Here is a 21,392-nt window from a genome sequence, read left to right on the forward strand (position 1 = left end):
ACGTGGAAACATCCCGCAAACTTCAGAAGGTTTCTTGGATTTCTGCATGAAATACATCATCTTGAAGGCACTGCTGTCCAAGGGCTAAACAATCTAGATATCCGGCTATAGCTACCCCAGTAACTGCCCATACATAATTTAATTTTATTCATAATTTTATACATCACTCATGCTGTTTTTAAAATAATCCATTGCCCTGATGTTTTATGATGCTCATTTTATATGCTGTTTTTGTGAATTTTATGTATTAATGTGATATTCTGTAATAGAGAGAGGGGGGAGGGGAGGGAGAGGAAGAGGAAGAGGGAGAGAGAGTGGGGGAGAAAGAGAGAGAAGGAGAGGGAGAGATCTTGCCTTGGTTTAGCAGCTTCATAGATTTTACACCATATAACTTTCTAACATACTCCCCCCAACCCTGGTATGTGTAGGATAAGCCTCACACAGGCTACGGGGTTTGAAAAAAGAGAGGGATTTTAAAGCACCTCTTTCTGGCCCAAAAACATTGAGCTGTATAGCTAATGAAATCAGATCCTCCCTGCTTTTGGGGGAATACATTAATCTCATAAGGGGCTGAATAGAAATAGATTTTATTTTTAAAAGGAAGAAGATAAAAGATAATAATCTTTAACTCTACATAGTTACATGAAGAATAACCAAAGCCAAATGAAATAAAAATATAGCCCAACCTACTTCACAGGGTTGCTGATGTGGGATAAATAGGAGAAGGAAAGAATATAAGACCGTGGTGGGGAACCTATGCCATGCATGCCAAAGGTGGCACGCAGAGCCCTTTCTGTGGCACGCCAGTCGTTGCTCCAGCCCAACTCTACCACCCATGCGCGTACCCCTCCTGCCAGTCAGCTGGTCTTCAGGTCTCTGCTGTGCATGCATGGGGGGTGGGGCACATTGTCGGGGGGACAGGGTGCATGCCCAGGGGCTGCATGCACATGGGATAGGGCGCATACATGGTGGGGTGCTCACATTGCATTTTGACGGTTCGTACCAGTAGTGGGTTGCTCCCAGTTCAGTCCAGTTCTATAGAACCAGTAGTAAAACCAGTGGGAGGCGCCGCCCACCCGCCACAATGTCATCATGGGTGAACTGTGTATGCGCAGAAGTGCGTGTGCGCTCTCGCTGCAAATCGGTAGTAAAGGTAAGCGGAACCCACCCATGGTTCGCGCACTTGCTTTTGACACTCGGTGCCAAAAAGGTTAGCCATCACTGGTATAAGATATGTTTGCCACCTTGAATTGTTTATAAAAATAATAAATGTGGGATATAAATAAATAAGGCTGTTAAAAACACAAACAACATTTTAAAGGAACTTCTAATACTGACCTATATCAGACTTCAGGCTCTGAACAAATCACAAATTATGCTAGTTTGTTCTTTAGAACTAACTTGAATCATAGGTTCTACATCATAGAAAAGACAGTTATTGAATTGGGTTGAATTGAATTGAATTGAAGAGACAGTACTGGACATCTCAGAAACAATCAATTAGACTTAAACATACAGAAATAAATAAATAAAGTTTAGTATAGTTCTTAGCTAGTGGTTTCCTAATTCCTCTAGACTAGAAAACAGATTCTTAAGATGCATATTATCCTGTGTTAATTTGTTACTTGGAGAAGGCTGGAAAATCCTTCACTCAGATTCTAATTTTAATCAGAAGTTGGGGGAAAATCTTAACTCCTCCATCTACCTCATCACAAACCTTGTTTTTTTTTTTTAAAAAAAAAAATCTGCCTGTGTTTTTTCAAAGATAAAAGTTCTTCCTTTCTAGAAGAAATGGGAAATTTCAGGCAATCTGACTTCGTACATGACATACAGGACATACAACTGTCCCTTGTGCTGGCATAAATTTCATTTCTGAGATGAGTGTGGATAGAAATTGTGATAAATCTTCATGTCAGAGAGGGTGCAATAGGAGCTCGGCTGCCCATGCACAACTGCTTCAGTCTAAGTTTTCCTTCTGTTGCAACTAAGCGCAAGGAAGTCAGCGTTAGGGTAGATCTGTAGTGGAGCCAGAGATCCCCTTCCCACAAGCCATGGTTGCAATCTAATGAATCACTGTCTGCATCAGCCTATAAAACATATTTCTTCATCCAGCATTCAAGACCAAACTAGTTGTCCCTCCTTGTACAGATATTACAGGAGATAATTTAACAGGACCGTCTGTAGAACTATTTGTAGGCTTGGATGAAACACAGGCCAGGTTTGTACTACATGAGTGGCTAAATGGCCTAGAGCAGGACTGTCAAACTCCCAGCCCGCGGGCCGGATGCATCATGTGCTGGCCACGCCCACACTCGGTTTAGCAAAGGGGGAAAAACTCTCGATACATCACGTGATGCTACCGTGACGATGCGACTTTGACAGCCCTGGCCTAAAGGAACTCCATCACTGTCTTTCTATATATGCATCAAGCTATTACTTAGCAAAAAAAAGTACAGTTTAATGTTCTCAGCAAACATCATACCAATAAATTGGTACAGTGGAATAAAAGCCAGACTAATGCAAGGAGAGAAGGACAGGAAAAATAATGAGAAGTTTATGTGATGTATTGGTATCTTTATATATCAAAAAGGGAAAAAACTGTCCGGGCTTGAAAAAACATTGTGGATAATTTACATGGATCATCCCAAAGAGAGAAGCATTTGGTGTTACTGGCCTTAAGCCTTTCCTCCACATATAACAGCAGCAGAAAAGAACTGTAAAGTAGGACATTTTTGTCTCTTCTGCCCCATTAAAGAAACAATCTGGTGAATAGGGGTGATGTCTCCAACACATATTATGTAACCACAGCAATTAAGTTTTATTCACCTGGGTTTCAGTTTAGCTTATTTTGTGAATCCAGCCATTGGGAAAATATGTTCTGACAATCTGTGAAAAGAATAAAAACTTCACTTTTGAACATTTTACAAAAAGGAGAGGAGAGGGGATGGGAGGGAAGGAGGGAGGGAGGGAAGGAAGGAAGGGAGGGAGGGAGGGAGGGAGGGAGGGAGGAAGGGAGGGAAGGAGGAAGGAAGGAAGGAAGGAAGGAAGGAAGGAAGGAAGGAAGGAAGGAAGGAAGGAAGGAAGGAAGGAAGGAAGACATTTATACTCAAGTACTAATCTACTGTCATATCAGTTAGTTATTAATTTTTCATGATTGCCTTGTCCTTAATTTTCTTTCTATCCCAATATCCAAAATTCTCTGGGAGCTCTGTGACCCTACTTCTATTGGACCCACAATAAAGCAAAATATAAAAAACTGACTGATCGAAAGCATAGCTAATTCTCTCTCATATAGGTAAAGAAAATATTTCAAGCTGCTTCAAAGAAAAAGAAGCAGGATGGTCTTGCTTCTTGAATGCACATAAAACTTGTATCATTCGTATTTTATTTTAATTGCATCTCATTAAATACTTGAAGATTTCTCTGTCTCTGTTTTAATTTCCCTGCTCTATCTACTTTAAAAATAAAAGAAGTTGGAGAAAGAACAATCGGGAAATGAAGCATTCCTTAAAGCAATTGTTTTTGGAGGAAGAATTTCAGCAAGATAAAAGCTGAGGTCTAACTACCCCCTCCCTCCAAAAAATAGATGAGAAAATAAATTAGTATCGGCTATTATCTCCATAGGGTACATGTGAATGACTGCAGGACTGAAAACCTTGCATTACCGTTTCTACTGTTGTTTCATAAATATGTTGTGGTAACGCAGAATATTAGATCCTGGACAAACTGTTTCATTTCCACTTTTCTGATGGCTTATGGTTACATTTGTTTTCAATCACATGAACTCAAAGTGAACAGTACAGAAAGCATAGGGGCCTGAGTTTTAAAGAGTTTAAAGGAGAGTTTCAATTATTTCTCAAGTACTTAGAGAATGATAGAGAAGGGCACAAATTAGATAACTTTGGGGAAACTAAAACTCAAAGTGAATGCAAGTATTCTCAGACTGATTTCCAAGAATTTCACCAGTATTTTCTTTAGGAAAAATAGAAGAAAAGAAGCTGATTTCCTTTTCCACCAAACTGAATCAGAATGAGAATGAACGGGTGGAGGAGGAGGATGAAGAGGAGAAGGAGGAGGGAAGATAGTCATGATGATGATGGTGATTGAAATGTCCATTACTAACTATCAGGACAGAAAAAACAAGATATGAGCTGTGACAAACATATGTAATATGGTATTTGTTGTGATGTCACAATGTACCGTATATTTTGACATTTGCCCCTCATTCCTCTCCCTACTCTTCTGATACCAAAGATACACGCTATGCATTGTGTAGGGTTCTTATATGACACTTTATGTAAGCGTATGTACTGATCTTTTTTTTTAACCAAAACTATGCAGGAAAACTCTCTGCAGAAATCTTCATCCAACAATTAAATAAATGTTATATAATTATAACTGTTATTTGTGTGTGTCTGTGTCTGTGTCTGTATGTCAGCAAACGCTCCTCTCTGCTGCCTAAAGGGGATACCGCTTAGGTGGTATATTAAAAATGGGTATTTGAATTACAGAGCTTTGAGGGAAGGAAGGAGTTTGCATGAGCAGCAAAGCAGAAATTTCACTGTTGAGTGGGCGCAAAATGCTGGCAGCTACAAGCAAGAGTTGAGAAAGAAGAAAGAATTTCCCCCATGTTTCTTAAAATGAGACACACTCCTAAACCATTGGTCAGAAAGGAAAGACTTGAAAGGTGGATGACAGGCCCAAAGTGAGATAGTATCAACCTGTCCATGTTGCACTGTTCTGCTGTCAGTCATGTTTGCAATGGCAGCATTGCAATTCCTTTTCCACTATCCTCACCGCCATTTGCTGAACCAAGCAAACTTTGTACAGAACTCACCATTGTCTTCCAAGCATGAGTTATTAAATAATGCATTTAAGATTGTCTTTTGCCTTCCGTGTTATGAGAAGTGGCTTTCTAGGCCAACAGAACATCAGATCCAGTAAGTTAAAGAACAGCATTGTTAGAGGGCAGTGACCATAAACTCAACTATGGATGGGGCCCACCCAAGGTATGTCTCAGTACGTGAAACAAACCCAGAGACTGTTGGGTTTTTTTCAAGATAATAAAATAAATCAGAGTTGCAGCAGTATTTGAAGTTTCTAGCACATGTTCATCTACTATGCCATTAGTCAAACACAGAAACAAATTTCATTGGTGTACGTGGCAATCAGAACTCAGTGCTTCATAAACATTCTGCCAAGCCCTGTTGAGGATCCTGAACCCAGACAAATTACCCAGATAACAACACCAAAAATATCAAGGCTCTAGGCAGGACTGGGAAGTTGAAAACACTTTTTTTTACAAAAGGCAGGAGAAAGCCATTTCTTTCATGTTGCAAAGCAAACTTTAGGCTCATGGTCTAGAGACTGATATTTCCATAGTTTGGAGTCCACAGAATTCTTTCTGATAATACACATCTTCCTAGCATTTATAGATAGGCAGTGTAAAAAACCTGTTGCGTATACCCTGTACTGCAATTTAATACAAGAAACAACAATAGTTAAAACTACCCTCCCTCAGAAAGATAGGGGGGAATGGGGATTTTACAGTAACCTTCCCCTGGAGTGGGGAGGGAATGGAGACTTTACAGTCCTTACCCTGCCACGCCCACCAAGCCATGCCACATCTACCAAGCCACGCCCACAGAACCCATAGTAAACATTTTTGAAACCCACCACTGCCCTGCAGCCCTCAGTTCCCTCCCAAAAATTAATTATGACCCAAAAGATATCCTGCAGTAAATATGATGATGGGGTTTAAGTCACAATGACTGATCAGAAAAGGAATCTTAGGGTTTGTGGTAAGTTGCTCAATAAAAATTTGCAGCAGTTGTTTTTTTAAAGGAAAGGCCCTATGTCAGAAAAGGAATTGGAATAAAAGTGACAGTAATGCACCAATATTTGGGATATTGTGTAAATTCCTAACCACCACTTTTCCAAAAGAGAATTGTTGAGCTGAAAAAGAAATAGAAAAAATGCTATACAAATTATCAGATAGCTTGAATAACTCCCCACTAATAAAAATTGCAATACATGTTTTTACTGTTTAGACAAAAGGCAAATAAAAGTGCCTGTGATACCAGGATATAAAATTCTATACTATATAATGTGGAGAAACATTGTGGAAGTGCTTGATTACATTACTTGTTCTAGTGCACATTTTTTGCTTTTCCCATCAGGCCACCCTGGTAAAATAGGCTTTGCACAGGCAACATGTCCAAGAGATTTATGAAGACTAGGAACCATTAACTGAAAAAAAAGGTTAGTTCAGGGTCTTCTCAATGCAACCCAATTCATTGCCCTGAGAGTTGTAATTTTAATGCTGTCAATGGAACTCTTTTGGGGTTATATTTCAAAAAGCTTCAGTGATTTAACAACGCTCCAAAACCTAAAATGCATTCGCCTCCCACTGTCTTGGAAAACTCACCGTTATTTATTTATTTTATTTATTTTATTTTATTAAATTTCTATACCGCCCTACTCCTGAAGGACTCAGGGCGGTGAACAGCCATAGGATAAAACACACAAATACAAAAATTTAAAATAGAATAAAAACGAATTAAATAATTTGGCTGAACAAATTTAAAATACCCCATAATTTAAAAACAAATTAAAATTTACATTTAAAAGGGGGAGAAGATTTAGGCCAGGCCAGCTTGATGAAATAAAAAAAGTCTTAAGCGCGCGACGAAAGGTGCGCAGATCCGGGATCCTCCGTATCTCCGGGGGGAGCTCGTTCCAGATCGTAGGTGCTCCCACAGAGAAGGCTCTCCCCCTAGGGGCCGCCAGTCGACATTGTTTGGCCGACGGCACCCGGAGGAGCCTCTCTCTATGGGAGTGTACTGGCCGGTGGGAGGCTATTGGTGGTAGCAGGCGGTCCTATAGATAACCAGATCCTAAGCCATTAAGCGCTTTAAAGGTGATAACCAAAACCTTGAAGCGCACTCGGAAGACCACTGGGAGCCAATGCAGCTCGCGCAGAAGAGGTGGGAACTCCACGTCGCTCCCATAACCACCTGCACAGCCGCACTCCGCGCCAGTTGGAGCCTCCGAGTGACCTCAAGGGGGCCCCCATATAGAGAGTGTTACAATAGTCCAGACGAGAGGTGACGAGGGCATGAGTGACTGTGTGTAGAGAGTCCCGATCTAGAAAGGGACGCAACTGGCGGATCAGGCGAACCTGATGAAAAATCCTCCCGGTCATGGCTGTCAAGTGCTCTTCTAAAGACAGCCGTGAATCCAGGAGGACGCCCAAGTTGCGAGCCCTTTCCGTGGGAGCCAATGATTCGCCCCCAATAGTCAGTGATGGTACCAGCTGACTATATCGGGATGTCGGAAACCACAGCCACTCGGTCTTGGATGGGTTGAGCCTGAGCCTGTTTCTCCCCATCCAGATCTGTATGGCCTCCAGGCACTGGGACATCACTTCAAGGGCATCGTTGGGGTGGTCCGGGGTGGAGATGTACAGCTGGGTGTCGTCAGCGTACTGATGGTACTTCATCCTGAAACCACGGATGATCTCGCCCAGCGGCTTTACATAAATGTTGAAGAAAAGGGGCAAGAGGACCAATCCCTGTGGCACCCCACATATGAGAGGCCTCGGGGTCGACCTCTGCCCCCCTGTCAACACAGACTATGACCAGTCAGAGAGAAAGGAGGAGAACCACCGTAGTACGGTGCCTCCCACCATCAACTCTTCCAACCGGTGCAGCATGATATCATGGTCGATGGTATCAAAAGTCGCTGAGAGATCTAACAGGACCAGGACAGAGGAGCAACCCCTGTCCCGAGCCCTTCAGAGATCATCAACCAATGCGACCAATACTGTTTCCATGCTGTACCCAGGCCTGAAACCCGACTGGAATGGATCCAGATATGATGTTTCATCCAGGTACTGGGGAAGCTGTCACGCAACCACACTCTCAACAACCTTTGCCACAAAGCGAAGGTTGGAGACTGGATGATAATTAGCCAATACTGCCGGGTCCAGGGAGGGCTTCTTGAGGAGAGGCCTCACCACCGCCTCCTTCAAGGCGGCGGGGAAGGCACCCTCACCCAATGAAACATTTATGATCCCCTGGAGTCAGCCTCGCATCACCTCCTTAGAAGCCAGCACTAACCAGGAGGAACACGGGTCCAACAAACATGTGATCACGTTCAATCTACCCAGAATCCTGTCCACATCATCTGGGGTCACAGGATCAAACTCACCCCAGATAACATTCTCAAGACCTGCCTCAGTCACCCTCGCTGGACCTACCCAGTTGGAGTCCAGACCTTCCCGAATCTGAGTGATTTTGTCATGCAGATACTGAACAAAATCCTCGGCTCTTCCCTCCAAGGGATCCTCCCGCGCTTCCTGGTGGAGCAGGGAGTGGGTCACCCTAAACAGGGTGGCCGGGCGATTATCTGATGATGCAATAAGAGCAGCAAAATGAGTACATTTTGCTGCTTTTATCACCACTAGGTAATTCTTAATATGAGATCTTACCAGTGTCCGGTACGATTCAGAAAGACTAGCCCTCCAACTACTCTCTAGGTGTCTTTTCCGGCGCTTCATCTCCCTCAGCTCCTCGGTGAACCAAGGAGCCAGGTGAGATCGGCGCCAGGTCAGAGGCCTCAAAAGCACGACTCGATCCAGAGCTCCAGCGGCCGCCCTGTCCCAGGCGGCCACTAGGTCTCCAGTCGAGGCGTAAGCCAGATCCTCGGGGATTGGCCCAAGCTCCATCTGGAACCTATCAGGTTCCATCAGGTGCCTGGGGCGGTACCATCTTATCGGTTCCGCCTCCCTGCGGCGGGGTGCCGCGGTTCGAAGGTCAAGGCGAAGGAGAGAGTGATCCAACCATGACAAGGGCTCAATGACTATATCCCCTATCTCGAGATCACTCAACCACTGTCCAGAGACAAAAACCAAGTCCAGTGTGTTTTCCCCCGTGTGCGTAGGGCCATGAATTAGCTGGGTCAGGTCCATGGCCATCATGGAAGCCATGAACTCCCGAGCCACCTCAGATGCCTCACCCACGGTTATCAGAATTGGGGCTTCCTTTCTTCCTAAATCTACAGGGTTAGGAGCAGAATGAGTTTGGTTTGGAAAGGAGTATGATTATTTGAACAGAAGCTTTCCTGTTTCCCAGGACTGGGGTGAGTGGGATCGTTGTGGTAAAGGAACAACTGCAACTATTAATAACTTGATGAATAATTAATTGTAGGCCGCTGCTGTTTATCTTGGCCCTTTCATCTTGACATCCCGCTCAAGCTGTCTCAGCACATTCTTTTGCATCAGCTGTTCAATCTGAATACCCCCCCCCGCCCCAATTTCTCTTTTTCCATGTTTATAAAGTAGCATCTCAAAATCCTGCAGGACCTTTCATGGTTGCTCCATGGAATGTTTTGGAAATACAAATAGTCCTCGACTTACAACAGTACATTTAGTATGATTCAAAGTTACAACAACAATGAAAAAAATGACTTATGACCATTTTTCACATTTTCAGCCTTTGCAGCATCCCCATGATCATGTGATCAAACTTTAGATGATTGGCAACTGGTTCATATTTATGACCATTGCTGTATCCCAAGGCCATGTGATCCCTTTTGCAACCTTCTAACAAACAAAGTCAATGGGGAAGCCAGATTCACTTAACAATCGGGTTACTAACTAATCAACTGCAGTGATTCACTTAACAACTGTGGCAAGAAATGTCATAAAATGGGGTAAACTCAGTTAACAAATGCCTCAACAACAGAAATTTTGGGCTCAATTGTGGTCATAAGTCGAGGACTACCTGTAACATAATTTATCTTGGATTTCTTAATTATATTTTATTCTAATATTCTCACCTCTAACTTTCACAAATATAGACTAAACTTAATGGCTTGGTGTGTGTGTGTGTGTGTAGAGAGAAATATGTGCATTTGTGTGTACTGTATACAATGTTTCCCCGAAAATAAGACCCTGTCTTATATTTTTTTGAACTCCAAAATAAGTGCTTGGCCTTATTTTTGGGGAGGTCTTATTATTTTGGGGCACGTGGAGCAAGATGGGGCTCCTCTTGCTGTCTAACCTGATTTCCAGCTCTGTCTCCCTGACCCTAACAAGATGAAATAGCGGGGACCGGTTGCACATGCGTTTAAATATTTTTGGGGAGGCCTTATTTTGGGGGAAACAGGGTTTGTCTGTGTGTGTTGAGAAAAAGAGTAATGTCTCTCTATGTATTTGTGTGTGTCTGTGTGTGTGTGTTTCTGTGTGTGTGTGTGTAATTGTTTGGATATTAATCATGGAAATCTGGGATTTGATATAATTTAAAAAGAGAAAACCTAGAATTAGCTGTCTCAGAAAATCTTGGCATGATGCAGTCATGTTCATGAACTTTGCCCACCCTACTTTACTCCCATATCCACTGCAGTTATCTCAGTGGTGAAATGTAAAATTTGTTACTACCGGTTCTGTGGGCATGGCTTGGGGGGGCGGGGGTAATGTGACTGGGTGGGCATGGCCAACTTTTTTTTTTTTAACTTTTAAAAGCATTTTTTCTACAACCTCTTCGAGGTTTTAGAAAAAATGCTTTTAAAAGGCTCTGACAATCCCAGCTGAGCCGCACGATCATCAGGAGGCTTTTTTTTTTACTTTTAAAAGCATTTTTTTCAGCTGAAGAAAAAATGTTTTTAAAAGTAAAAAAAAGTATCTGATGATCATGAAGCTCAGCTGGGCATGGGGAGGTGGGGGGGTGGGCAGGGATTTTTGCTACCGGTTCTCTGAACGACTCACCACCATCGCTACAGGATCAGGCAATTTGGTCTTAAACCAGGAGCATTTCACCCCTGAGTTATCTGCCCTTTATTACAACATTGGATGTATCCTGGGGCAATGTCTGTACCTGAAGTAGGCAGATGACTTTCTTTCCTATATTTTTTTCCTGCTTCCAACTTTTTCTAAGTTTTAGAAAAATAAACCCATAGGTTTTGCATTCTGTCCTGTGATTTTACATATGCCACATAATATTAAAATGGACAGTGAGGGTTCAGTGGATAGGTTGAAAGATGGAACTTTATTCAATATATTTGTGCGGCTCAGAATAAACTTCTCCACATAATACTTTATCTCACCTAATATACCAGGAATAGCTTGTGTCTCCTTTTTATTCCTTCCTGTAGTTGTAGAGCAGCAGTTCTTAAACATTGTGGTCTTAGAACCCTTTTAGATACTTAAAAATGTTTGATGGCCCCAAAGAGCTTTTGTTTATGTGAGTTATATCTACTGATATTTAATAGCAATTAAAACAGAGAAGTTTTAATATATTTCTTTATTTGACTTTGCAGACCTCCTGAAAGGATCTTTGAGACCCCTTCCTTAGCCCTCATTTTGAGAAGAACTGCTGTAGGGAATAGAGAGTAAGAGAGTGACAGAAGTGGGATTCCTAGAGGAGCCTATTTAACAGATCTTCTCTAGGGTTTCATCTCTGTCTTCAAATCAGAGAGGGGCAATAAAACCTCACTAAGGAACTTATACAACATGGGAGAAGTTAGGTTAGGTCCAGATAATATTTGGGCTATTTCCAGTTATTATATAATTAGTTAAGGCAGTGCCCCTGCCTTTTAAAGCATACTGTGTGGATGAACTGTGTAGTTAAATGTTTTCTTGGGGTCATTGCATTTTTTGAACATTTCAAGTATCTCTTGTTAAAGAGAAGAAAATGGAACTGAAGCCAAACTACAGAGAGCAGCAAAGTGAGACCACTTCTCTGGCCTTCAGACTTTGGGATTCACACCTCAAATGCATGACTCATTACAACCCCCATTCAAAGAACTCATCATACAAGAGCCACTGTAGGACATGTGCATATATATATATTTGGAAACCCAAATGAAATTGCCCTTTTTCTCTAAAACAATAAAAGCAAATGTGTGTCACAAAATTTTGGGTGAGATGCCAGCATTTTCCAACATCTAACAGGGCAGAGAAAGCAGTGTTCTCACACAGGCTCTGGAGTCTCTGAAAATTAGTTTGTTTTATTTCTATTTCATTTTTATAATTATTTGACATCTTTTATATAATACATAGTACCACACATAATTGGAGTGTATTGTTTTAAAAGAAATGTGAATATAAAGAATTGTTTCTTTTTTGTTCCTGGGAGAAGGGAGGAAGTGATATGCCAGAAGTGTCAGGCATTTTCCAGATTTTTGACACATCAAGCTCAAAGGGTTCACTATAGCTTCTCTAAACCCAGTTCCACCAGTGGATTTTGAGAACACCTGTTTCTAATTTATAAAACAAGCATCTGGGAGTGATTGCAAGATGGCTTAAAAGCTGACAAATAGATTTCCTTTATTTAAAAAATCATCTGAAATAATTGTATCGATGGCTAGAAACACTTGAATTTGAATGTAGCCACACATTAGCTCTATTCAAAGGACACATTTATAAAGGCATTTGATAACCTCACAGTTGGGTAATTCTGGGAACTGACAGGCATCCATCTTAAGATGGCCAAATTGAAAAACATGGATTTGATGTACTGTTTAAGGCCAGAAAAAGGACTAATTCAGTAGCTAAATTGAGTGTGTTATATCATTGCAGTCTCAAGACTCTTCCTTACAACAACATGAATGTACATTCCTTCAGCCCTTGGTGTGGCAAAAAAATCTACCAGAATACTTTTCCCCCTTCTATTCAATTTCCTGGACAAGTCCTTGCAATTTTCTTGGCAAGGTTTTTTCAAGAGTGGTTTGCTTCCTTCCTAGGGCTGAGAGAAACCTAGGGCTGAGGCTTCAGGCTAGAAACCAGGAGACTATGAATTCTAGTTCACACTGAGGCACAAAGCCAACTGGTGACCTTGGGTCAGTTACCTTCCTAGGGCTGAGAGAAGGTAACTGACCCAAGGTCACCAGTTGGCTTTGTGCCTCAGTGTGAACTAGAATTCATAGTCTCCTGGTTTCTAGCCTGAAGCCTTAACCAGTATGCCGCACTGGGCTCTCACCTGTATAATTAGTGTTGTCCTAACAGCTAAGCTCTAATCTGCTTCCCTAATGAGGCTTGAAGGGCACCTGTCATTACATCTTAGTTGTGGAACCATACAAATATAGGTACTAGTGGATTCTCTGACTTAGAATTATTTCCTATGTGTCTTCACCTGCAGTGGAAACAACATAACCAAACATTTTCCTTAATAAGTGTGACTGGTCATCAGCATGGAGATATTCTGCATTGGTAACTTGTACTCAGTCTATTTCTAAACATGAGACTAGTAGTCTTCTGAAAAACCAATAAAGTTGTTATCAGATATATATTGATGGTCGTGCTCATTTGGTTCTATGAGGAAGTTATTTGGTCAATACAGCTTCTGGTTCAAAAGGTTGTTTTTATTATTTACAAATATATACATGCATACGATAATGAACAGGGTGTCCTGTTACATTTTTACCTTAACTGTATGACTCAGATGTTGAGAGGAGAGAGAAGTTCACGTGTTGTCTCGCTGAGAGATAGATGAGAGAGAGAGAAAAGAAAGGGGAAGATATCCAAGTGGTTTCTAGGTAAGAGTCCAATAAGAGAGTTCATTGGCTGATATAGTCACATGTGTGATGTCTGTGAAGACTTAACCCCTTCTAGTCTCTGGTGCATCATATGGAGGCAATATCTGACACTTGTGTCCAAATAACCTGGCTAAAAAGCTGATGGGCAGGAGGAGTATTGCAGTGAGAAACTTGAAGGGATGTATTAAAAGAGCTTCCTTCTTTTTCAGCCTGGGTCTGTGTTCTGAGACATTGACATATCACCTGGCTACTTTGTTTGCAGGTATACAGAACTGATCTTGCAGAAGACCATTATAATAGATGCATGTGCAGAAATAGCCTGAGTATCAATCACAAGGACAGAGGAAAGTCCTTCATTTGAACACGAGTCAGGAGTCTGATGTTTTCTGCAGCTGATGGAACAATGTACCCAGGGACTTAAAGGAGAAGGGGGTGACTGTCTGCAACAAACTGTAGTTAGTCATTGGGAGATGGGCAGATCCCTGGCCCCTGACTTTATCATCACCTATCTTGTCAGTGAGACATTACAGAATGTTTGCATGACTGAACTTGTGTCAGGAGAAGAGAAGGGGGAAAAAAACAGAACACCTAAAGATGAACATAAGCTGCCACAGCAGTGGGTTGAAAATGAGACAAAGGCTAGGACATGAAAGTACATTCTGTAAAACTGGCTGGTGGGACATTAGGATAAGCAGTTCAAATACATTCACCGAAAAACTGAATTTGAATTTAGTTGAACTGAATTTATCTTACCACTTTCAGTGAACTTACTATAATTTTATAAACTATAATTCCTGTTTCAGCAGGCCGGCCTGGCCTAACTTTCCCTTTATATTGCTTTTTGATTTTATTTTAAACTGGGATGTCTTGAATTATCTAGGACCAGAGTGTTTAGTATATTTTAATTGGTTTTTTTATTAACGTTTATATTAAATGTATTTTTATCGTTCGCTGTTCACCGCCCTGAGTCCCTTAGGAATAGGGTGGTATATAAATTTAATAAATAAAATAAATAAATAAATAAATAAATAAATAAATAAATAAATAAATAAATAAATAAATTTTGACTAACTCAGTATCTAAGCCTTGGTGGCGCAGCAGACTAAAGTGCTATTAAGTAGCACCACCTGTTTTCAATTATTGCAAGTTCAAATCTCACCAGGCTCAAGGTTGACTCAGCCTTCCATCCTTTCGAGGTAGGTAAAAGGAGGACCCGGATTATAGGGGCAATAAGCTGACTTTGTATAAAAAAGAACACCGCTTAGAGGGGGCCGAAAGCCCTACTAAGCAGGTATATACAAAAGTATGAAGGCTATTGCTTAATGCATTGTAAGCCGTCCTGAGTCTCTGGAGAAGGGTGGCATATAAATTGAATCAATCAATCAATCAATCAATCAATCAATCAATAAGCAAGGACTTAAAACGTGGTTGTTTGTGTTGATTATATTAATATTTTTGTCGTGTGCCACAGAAGAACATTTTCTAATGTAAGGGGGTTCCTTTATCATTTGACTGTATTATCACTTGCAATAAAGAGAGTTTAGGTGACTTCATTAATCCTGCAACAATTTCCACTTTGTTCATACTATCTTAGGAAGATCAGATGCAACTTAAAAGGATCCTCAATTTCTTTAATTTTCCCCTTGCAAGTTAGTGGACATAGAAAGGAGTGACATGACCCAATATCTCAAAAAGCCTTGAGTCACCATTACTAGGCCTCTTTGCATGTTGGAAATCTTCCAGCTCATGATGAAATCAAGAGCAATCCTTGGCTTTTCTTTAGTTTCTTCAAATAGTGACATTTTCATGGCACAATTCTGTTGAAAGCTCCATGGAGATTTAATTTATGTGTGGTGTTTTTTTTTTTTTAAGAAAAATCTGTCCTTATCACAGATGGTTGAGTGATTGTATGTGAACAATGTGTCCTCTTTTTGAGAGAACCTGGATGGTGGGTGAAGCTGGGATGATTGCATTCATTCCCCCTTCCTGCTGTTCACTGGAAATGTAAACAGTACAAACCTCCATTCCCACCCAGGCATGTCAGCTTATATTGTGCTGCATCACCATTTCCTTTGGAATGGAAAGGAAGAAGCTGTTCTGTGACAATAAATTCTGTCTGCAGATTTTTAACAGGAAAAAATAGCTTTTTTTAGGATAGATGCAATCTGGTTCTTCTAATGATGTTTTGGAGGTTGAAACCTAAATAACATTAATTACAATAGTAGCTACAAGAAGAAGCTTACTTTTGGAGAAGTTATGTTCTTTGCAATGGCATTTTATTCTTTTAAAGGTAATTGTAACCTCCACTTTCCAACTTAGTTTTTAAAACCTGGACACGGTTTCAAGGAAGCAAGAGTGAAGTCTGAGGTTATGTACAGGTAGTCCTCGACTTAACAACAAGTTTGTTTAGTGACCATTTGAAGTTACAATGGCACTGAAAAAAATGATTTATGACAATTTTTCACATGACTGTTACAGCATTCTCTATGGTGATGAGATTTACATTCAAAGGCTTGGCAACTGGTTCATAATTTATGACGGTTGCAGTGTCCCAGGGTCATGTGACCACCTTTTCCGAACTTTTGACCAGCAAAATCCATGGGGAATCCTGATTCACTTAACCACTAATTTAACAGCTGCAATGATTCACTTAACAAGAAAAGTCGTAAAATGGGACAAAACTCAATCAACAAATTTCTCACCTAGCAAAATAAATTTTGGGCCCAGTTGTGTAAGTTGGGGACTACCTGTATTCTTTATAATTCAGGTAATGATATGAAAAAATCCACAATAGTTGCTGCTAATACCGGAAACTGTGAAAAAGATGGCTGAACAGCTCCGCTATTTTCTTGGGCAATAATATGGAAATACTTTGCTATTGTTTTCTATGATTTTTTTTTATCTTCCCAGTCTAGTCCATAGTTCTGAAATTTCTTTACAGTCTCTAATCTAAATATGAACCAGTCTGACTTCTTTAGCTTTTTCAAGGGCAGTCAGGGCTGTGAAGATGCAGGCACTTGTAAAAAGTTCAAACCAAGAAACAGCTTCAAATAAGGAGTAAAAGCTGATGCCCTTTGAATTTTCTGAAAAGCCATTCTCTGCTGGTGATAAATTATTTTGCATTAAAAAGCCCTGGAAAAGTAATTTTGTGCTTAGTGTATGTGCAAAAAAGCTAGAAATTTTTGCATTCAAATACATACCATGATTCAGAGGTTTTTAAAATCCTTCCTCTTTGGGCTGAAAATAAACATTTGAAAAAAGGGCATGGAACTTTGTTTTTGTGTATGATAACCACAGGGGGTTTACTATATGCACAACATGGAAAGATTTGGCAATATCTACAATGGAAGACTGGTTGGTGAAGCTGAAACAGCTAAATTGACTTGTTTGATTAAAGATACATTTATTGGTGACTGGAAAACCCTTATGGATCTTATGTGTATACAGAAAGAAATAAACTTATGGTTCAGGGTTTGATAGGCTACATTATAGAAAGAAGAAAGTTGTGATTTAACTTTAGAGAAAAAAATAAATTTATAATTTACTTATATCTGCTGTAAAGAGGATCAGACACCAATTTGTATCTTTTTTCTTTTCTTCCTTTCTTGCACTTTAGCTGCTTCTTTGATTTCTTGTTCTCTTTTGTTCCTTACTGTATATTTGTTTGTATTAGTTTTTACCTTTCAAACTTTCAATAAAAGTTGTACATATAAAAAGAAGTAACTCTCTGTTTGCTGTCTGTCTGTCATTGGGTTGTGAATTGGACCAAGACCCCAACCAAGTGAGAGAGGATTTTATTCTTACTGACTTTCCACATTTTTTATAAACTTGTCATAGCCACATGCACCTGTCTATCATGATTAACTCCCCATGAGATAATGAGATGTCACAGGCACATATTTCAAAAAAGGCACATGTTTTTCATTTCTAGATAACTCTATAGCTCCTTTGCTTCCTTCAGAATATGAAGAACTAAATGCTGGTTCACAAAATTTTGGTTTTAATTTCTGACTAGGCATAGGGGTTATTGTTATTTTAAAAACAGAACTCTGTTCTGTATCTGAAAAGCTTGGAATTGGAGCAGTGGTGGGTTTCAAAATTTTTTACTACCAGTTCTGTGAGTGTGGCTTGGTGGGCGGGACATGGCTTGGTGGGTGTGGCAGGGGAAGGATACTGTAAAATCTCCATTCCATCCCCAATCCAGGGGAAGGTTACTGCAAAATCCCCATTTCCTCCCAATCAGTTAGGACTTGGGAGGCAGAGAATAGATGGGGGCGAGGCCAGTCAGAATTTTTACTACCGGTTCTCCAAACTACTCAAAATTTCCACTACCGGTTCTCCAGAACTGGTCAGAACCTGCTGAAACCCACCTCTGGATTGGAGCAATAAGATGTATTTCATTATAATAACAAATGGTTGGGATTATGATACATATCATTTGGTGATCACCAAATGAACATGGGGAATGTTCTACCGACACTAGGTTGGTTGGCATGGAACAGCAATCCCTTTGAAATCCATACAACATTGATCCTCAGGTGTTCATAAAACCTTTGAGACTTTGAGACTCTCAATGGGTTATGATACAGCTCCCTCATATAGGTAGTTCTCGATTTATGATCACAATTGAGCCCAAAATTTCTGTTGCTAAGTGAGACATTTGTTAAGTGAATTTTGCCCCATTTTATATCCTTTCTTGCCACGGTTGTTAAGTGACTCACAGCAGGTGTTAAGTTAATAACATGGTTTTTAAGTGACTCTGGCTTCCCCATTGACTTTGCTTGTCAGGAGCTACAAAAGGCGATCGATCATATGACCACAGGACACTGAAACTGTCATAAATGCATGCCAATTGCCAAGCAGCTGAATTTTGATCATGTGACCATGGGGATGCTGCAATAGTCATAAGTCAGGGGTGAAATCCAAAATTTTTCCCTGCCGGTTCTGTGGGCGTGGCTTGGTGGGCATGGCAGGGGAAGGATATTGCAAAATTTCCATTCCCACCCCACTCTGGGGCCAGCCAGAGATGGTATTTGCTGGTTCTCTGAACTACACAAAATTTCCACTACTGGTTCTCCAGAACCTGTTAGAACCTGCTGGATTTCACCCCTGTCATAAGTGTGAAAAACTATTAGAAGCCACCTTTTTCAGTGCTGTTGTAACTTAGCAGGGTCACTAAAGTAAATGAACTGTTGTAAATCAAGGATAACCTGTATACAGCAGGATATTGCATTACATTTGAAATGTTATAATTCATTTCATTTTTATCCTTGATGCACTTAGTAATTTTTGTTTTATCATAAGACATTTTTAAATTTATTTATATTTGGAAGCCACTTATAATTGCAACTGTCACAGATACAGCCTACAAATTTGATTGAATGAATAAATTACTCCCCTCACTCAGATTTTGCTATTCTTCTTTACATGCAAATGCCTATACTGAGTTTGGCTGGTGATGACAAGGATTGGGTCTTTTCAGTAACAGCACCCAAGCTGTGAGTGAGCTTATTTCATTTTTCAGTCATTTGGTTGGATATCTGTTTCATTCACATAAGGAAAGAAAATAGAAACTAACAAAAACTAGGGGGGGGGGGGAATCAAAGAAAGAACCAAAAGTCCAAAAACAAAGGAGGAAAAAGGATACAAAGAAACAGCTTTCAATTTTCTTTACAGTAATTAGAAATACAACTATAGATGTATTTCTCCCTTTCTGATTATAAAATAACTCTTTTTCTACAATCTAGTCTTTCTAGATATCTGTTTTATTTTTCAAAGTCATTGGTCTAAAATGGTTCTAGTTCCTCTGACTCCTCAAGTACTGACTGTTTCATCACTTCATTTTTCATCACTTCATTTTTCTTATGAAGTATATGTATTTTAATATTGTGGATGTTGCTGATGTTACCATTTATGCTGCTGCAACACTGAATAAAAATAGAAATAAAAATTAAAATAGAAAATAAAATGTTTTAAGGCCAACTATGGATATGTTAATTTTGGTTTTAAAGTTCGGTTTTTTTAAAGCAATATTTTCCTAGTTTTCATTTCAACTCTGTTTGAAAATAGGAGAGAAACATCAGGGAAAACAGAGCCTCACACTCCTAGTCTTTTCAAACTGTGCTGGAAAGCAGTCATCATGTAATTGTAATCAGCAAGATCTTGCTATTAAATCTTATCCCTCCTTTTTACTGCAAATCCCATGGTGGGTGGAAGAGAAGGGGAGCTGATATGAATCAGAGCTGACTCAACTCTTTGATGCCACTCTTTCCTACCACATCCTGAAATGTTTCTCCTTGTAGCAGTGTTACTACTCTGGAAGATACAGAGATGAAATCTCCTTCAGCCAAATCTGACTCCTAGAGAAGACAGTGGTGAAACAGCCAGCTTGATGGCAGAGGTAGGTAGATGTCTTTTCCGCACCTTCATACAGCATCATTCTAATCCAGACCTTGATTAATACACTCAAATCCTAACTCATATTGCTGATTTGGAAGTTTCATGTAGAAACTACTTATCGATGACCTACAAGCCTACTGACCTACTGATGACCTACAATCCAGAATTGAACATTCAACCAGGTGAGCATGGTTGTGATCACAGGTCCAAGAAATGGGATTATGAGTAAAAAAATAACATAGGAATTTTTCTGGAATAATACAGGCAATTAGATATTAATGCCTTTCTGGTATTTCATACTTCCCTCTCCCAGATTGAGAATATTTTGCAGGTTTTATGGAGAAGGAAACTTACCTTTCGGCACTAAGAATGTATTTGCTTGATGAAGATCCAGAGTTGTCAGTTCCATGAACTAGTACAGGAAGTATCAAGATTTTGGAAGCTGATTTTGTCCATTTAGCTCAGGATTGTCTTAAGCAGCCTTGCCCAATGTTGGGTCCGCAAGTTGTGATGAAACTACAAATTCCAGAATTTCCAGCCAACAAAGCCTTCCCAATGTTCTGATCACCAGATATGTCAGATGACAGCTATGGAAGTTGGAACCCAGTGCTTCTAATGACCACCACTGTGAGCAAAAATGAACAACAATGAGAGCCAACCATTCTCCAGGGTCCCTGAAGTGAACTGGTCTCTGGAAACTCCAGTTGAATGTGTAGCCAAGATCATTCCTTATGTCAAAAGATATGATAAGACAAGTCCATCTGCCATTAAGGATTTTTTTTCAAGCTTTTTATCATCCTAGTGGTTTCTACTAATGTTTGGAGCCACTGGGTCATGATAGTTGGAGTTTACTGGAAAACATACACAGATCCTGCACTCTACTAGTTGCTGGCTAATTTTGTAGGTAGAATAATTGAGAGGAATTAGAAGATCAGTGATACTGGAGCTACTGACACAGGCCATCATTTTTGTTTTACCAGTCTTCCACTTGCACAACCTTTTAAAATAGATTAGGTGAGGATATAAAAAATGTCACACATTGCATTATAAGCTGCAGTTTATAAGCCACAATGGCTGGACCCAAATCACAATATTCTAAGGCTAACCCTAATACATCATTGAACAGTGTCCTTCCAGCTGCCTTTGGATCATTGTAACAGCAATGAAGACAGGTTTTATATTCATCAGTAGTGGCTGGATGAAGAAGACTGAGGCATTAGTAGGAAAATGATCAAATCTAGAACCAAACCACAGAGCCCATCTGAGTTGGGCAACTAATCAATCACTCACTCACTCAATCAATCAATCAATCAATCAGGTTTGTGATTTATAAGTCTAGCTAGTGACTGGCCACTATTCACCTACTGAGTAACACCTACTGAGTGACACCTACTGAGTGACATACATTTAGGCAAGAAAAACCAAATGCACAGGAATAGAATAGGTGATATCTGGCT

The 21,392-nt window shown here is 40.2% G+C and overlaps 1 protein-coding gene across 2 annotated transcripts in view; it reads right to left on the reverse strand.

Moving 5' to 3' along the window:
- The window catches only part of SGCA (sarcoglycan alpha), a 71,456-nt gene extending 50,977 nt beyond the window's left edge, over positions 1-20,479 (reverse strand). The window contains exons 1-2 of one of the 2 annotated variants that reach the window (XM_034415444.3): positions 20,290-20,479; positions 2,827-2,886 (exon numbers count right to left, since the gene is read on the reverse strand). The gene's annotated coding sequence lies outside the window, so the exon portion shown is untranslated. The remainder of the gene's footprint in view (positions 1-2,826; positions 2,887-20,289) is intronic. The other variant, XM_087893960.1, reaches the window with a different exon arrangement.
- Positions 20,480-21,392: the final 913 nt, after the last annotated feature.

The sequence above is a fragment of the Pantherophis guttatus genome, chromosome 4 (genome assembly GCF_059756535.1).
Source record: "Pantherophis guttatus breed Tessera chromosome 4, ASM5975653v1, whole genome shotgun sequence".
NCBI classification, from domain to species: domain Eukaryota; kingdom Metazoa; phylum Chordata; class Lepidosauria; order Squamata; family Colubridae; genus Pantherophis; species Pantherophis guttatus.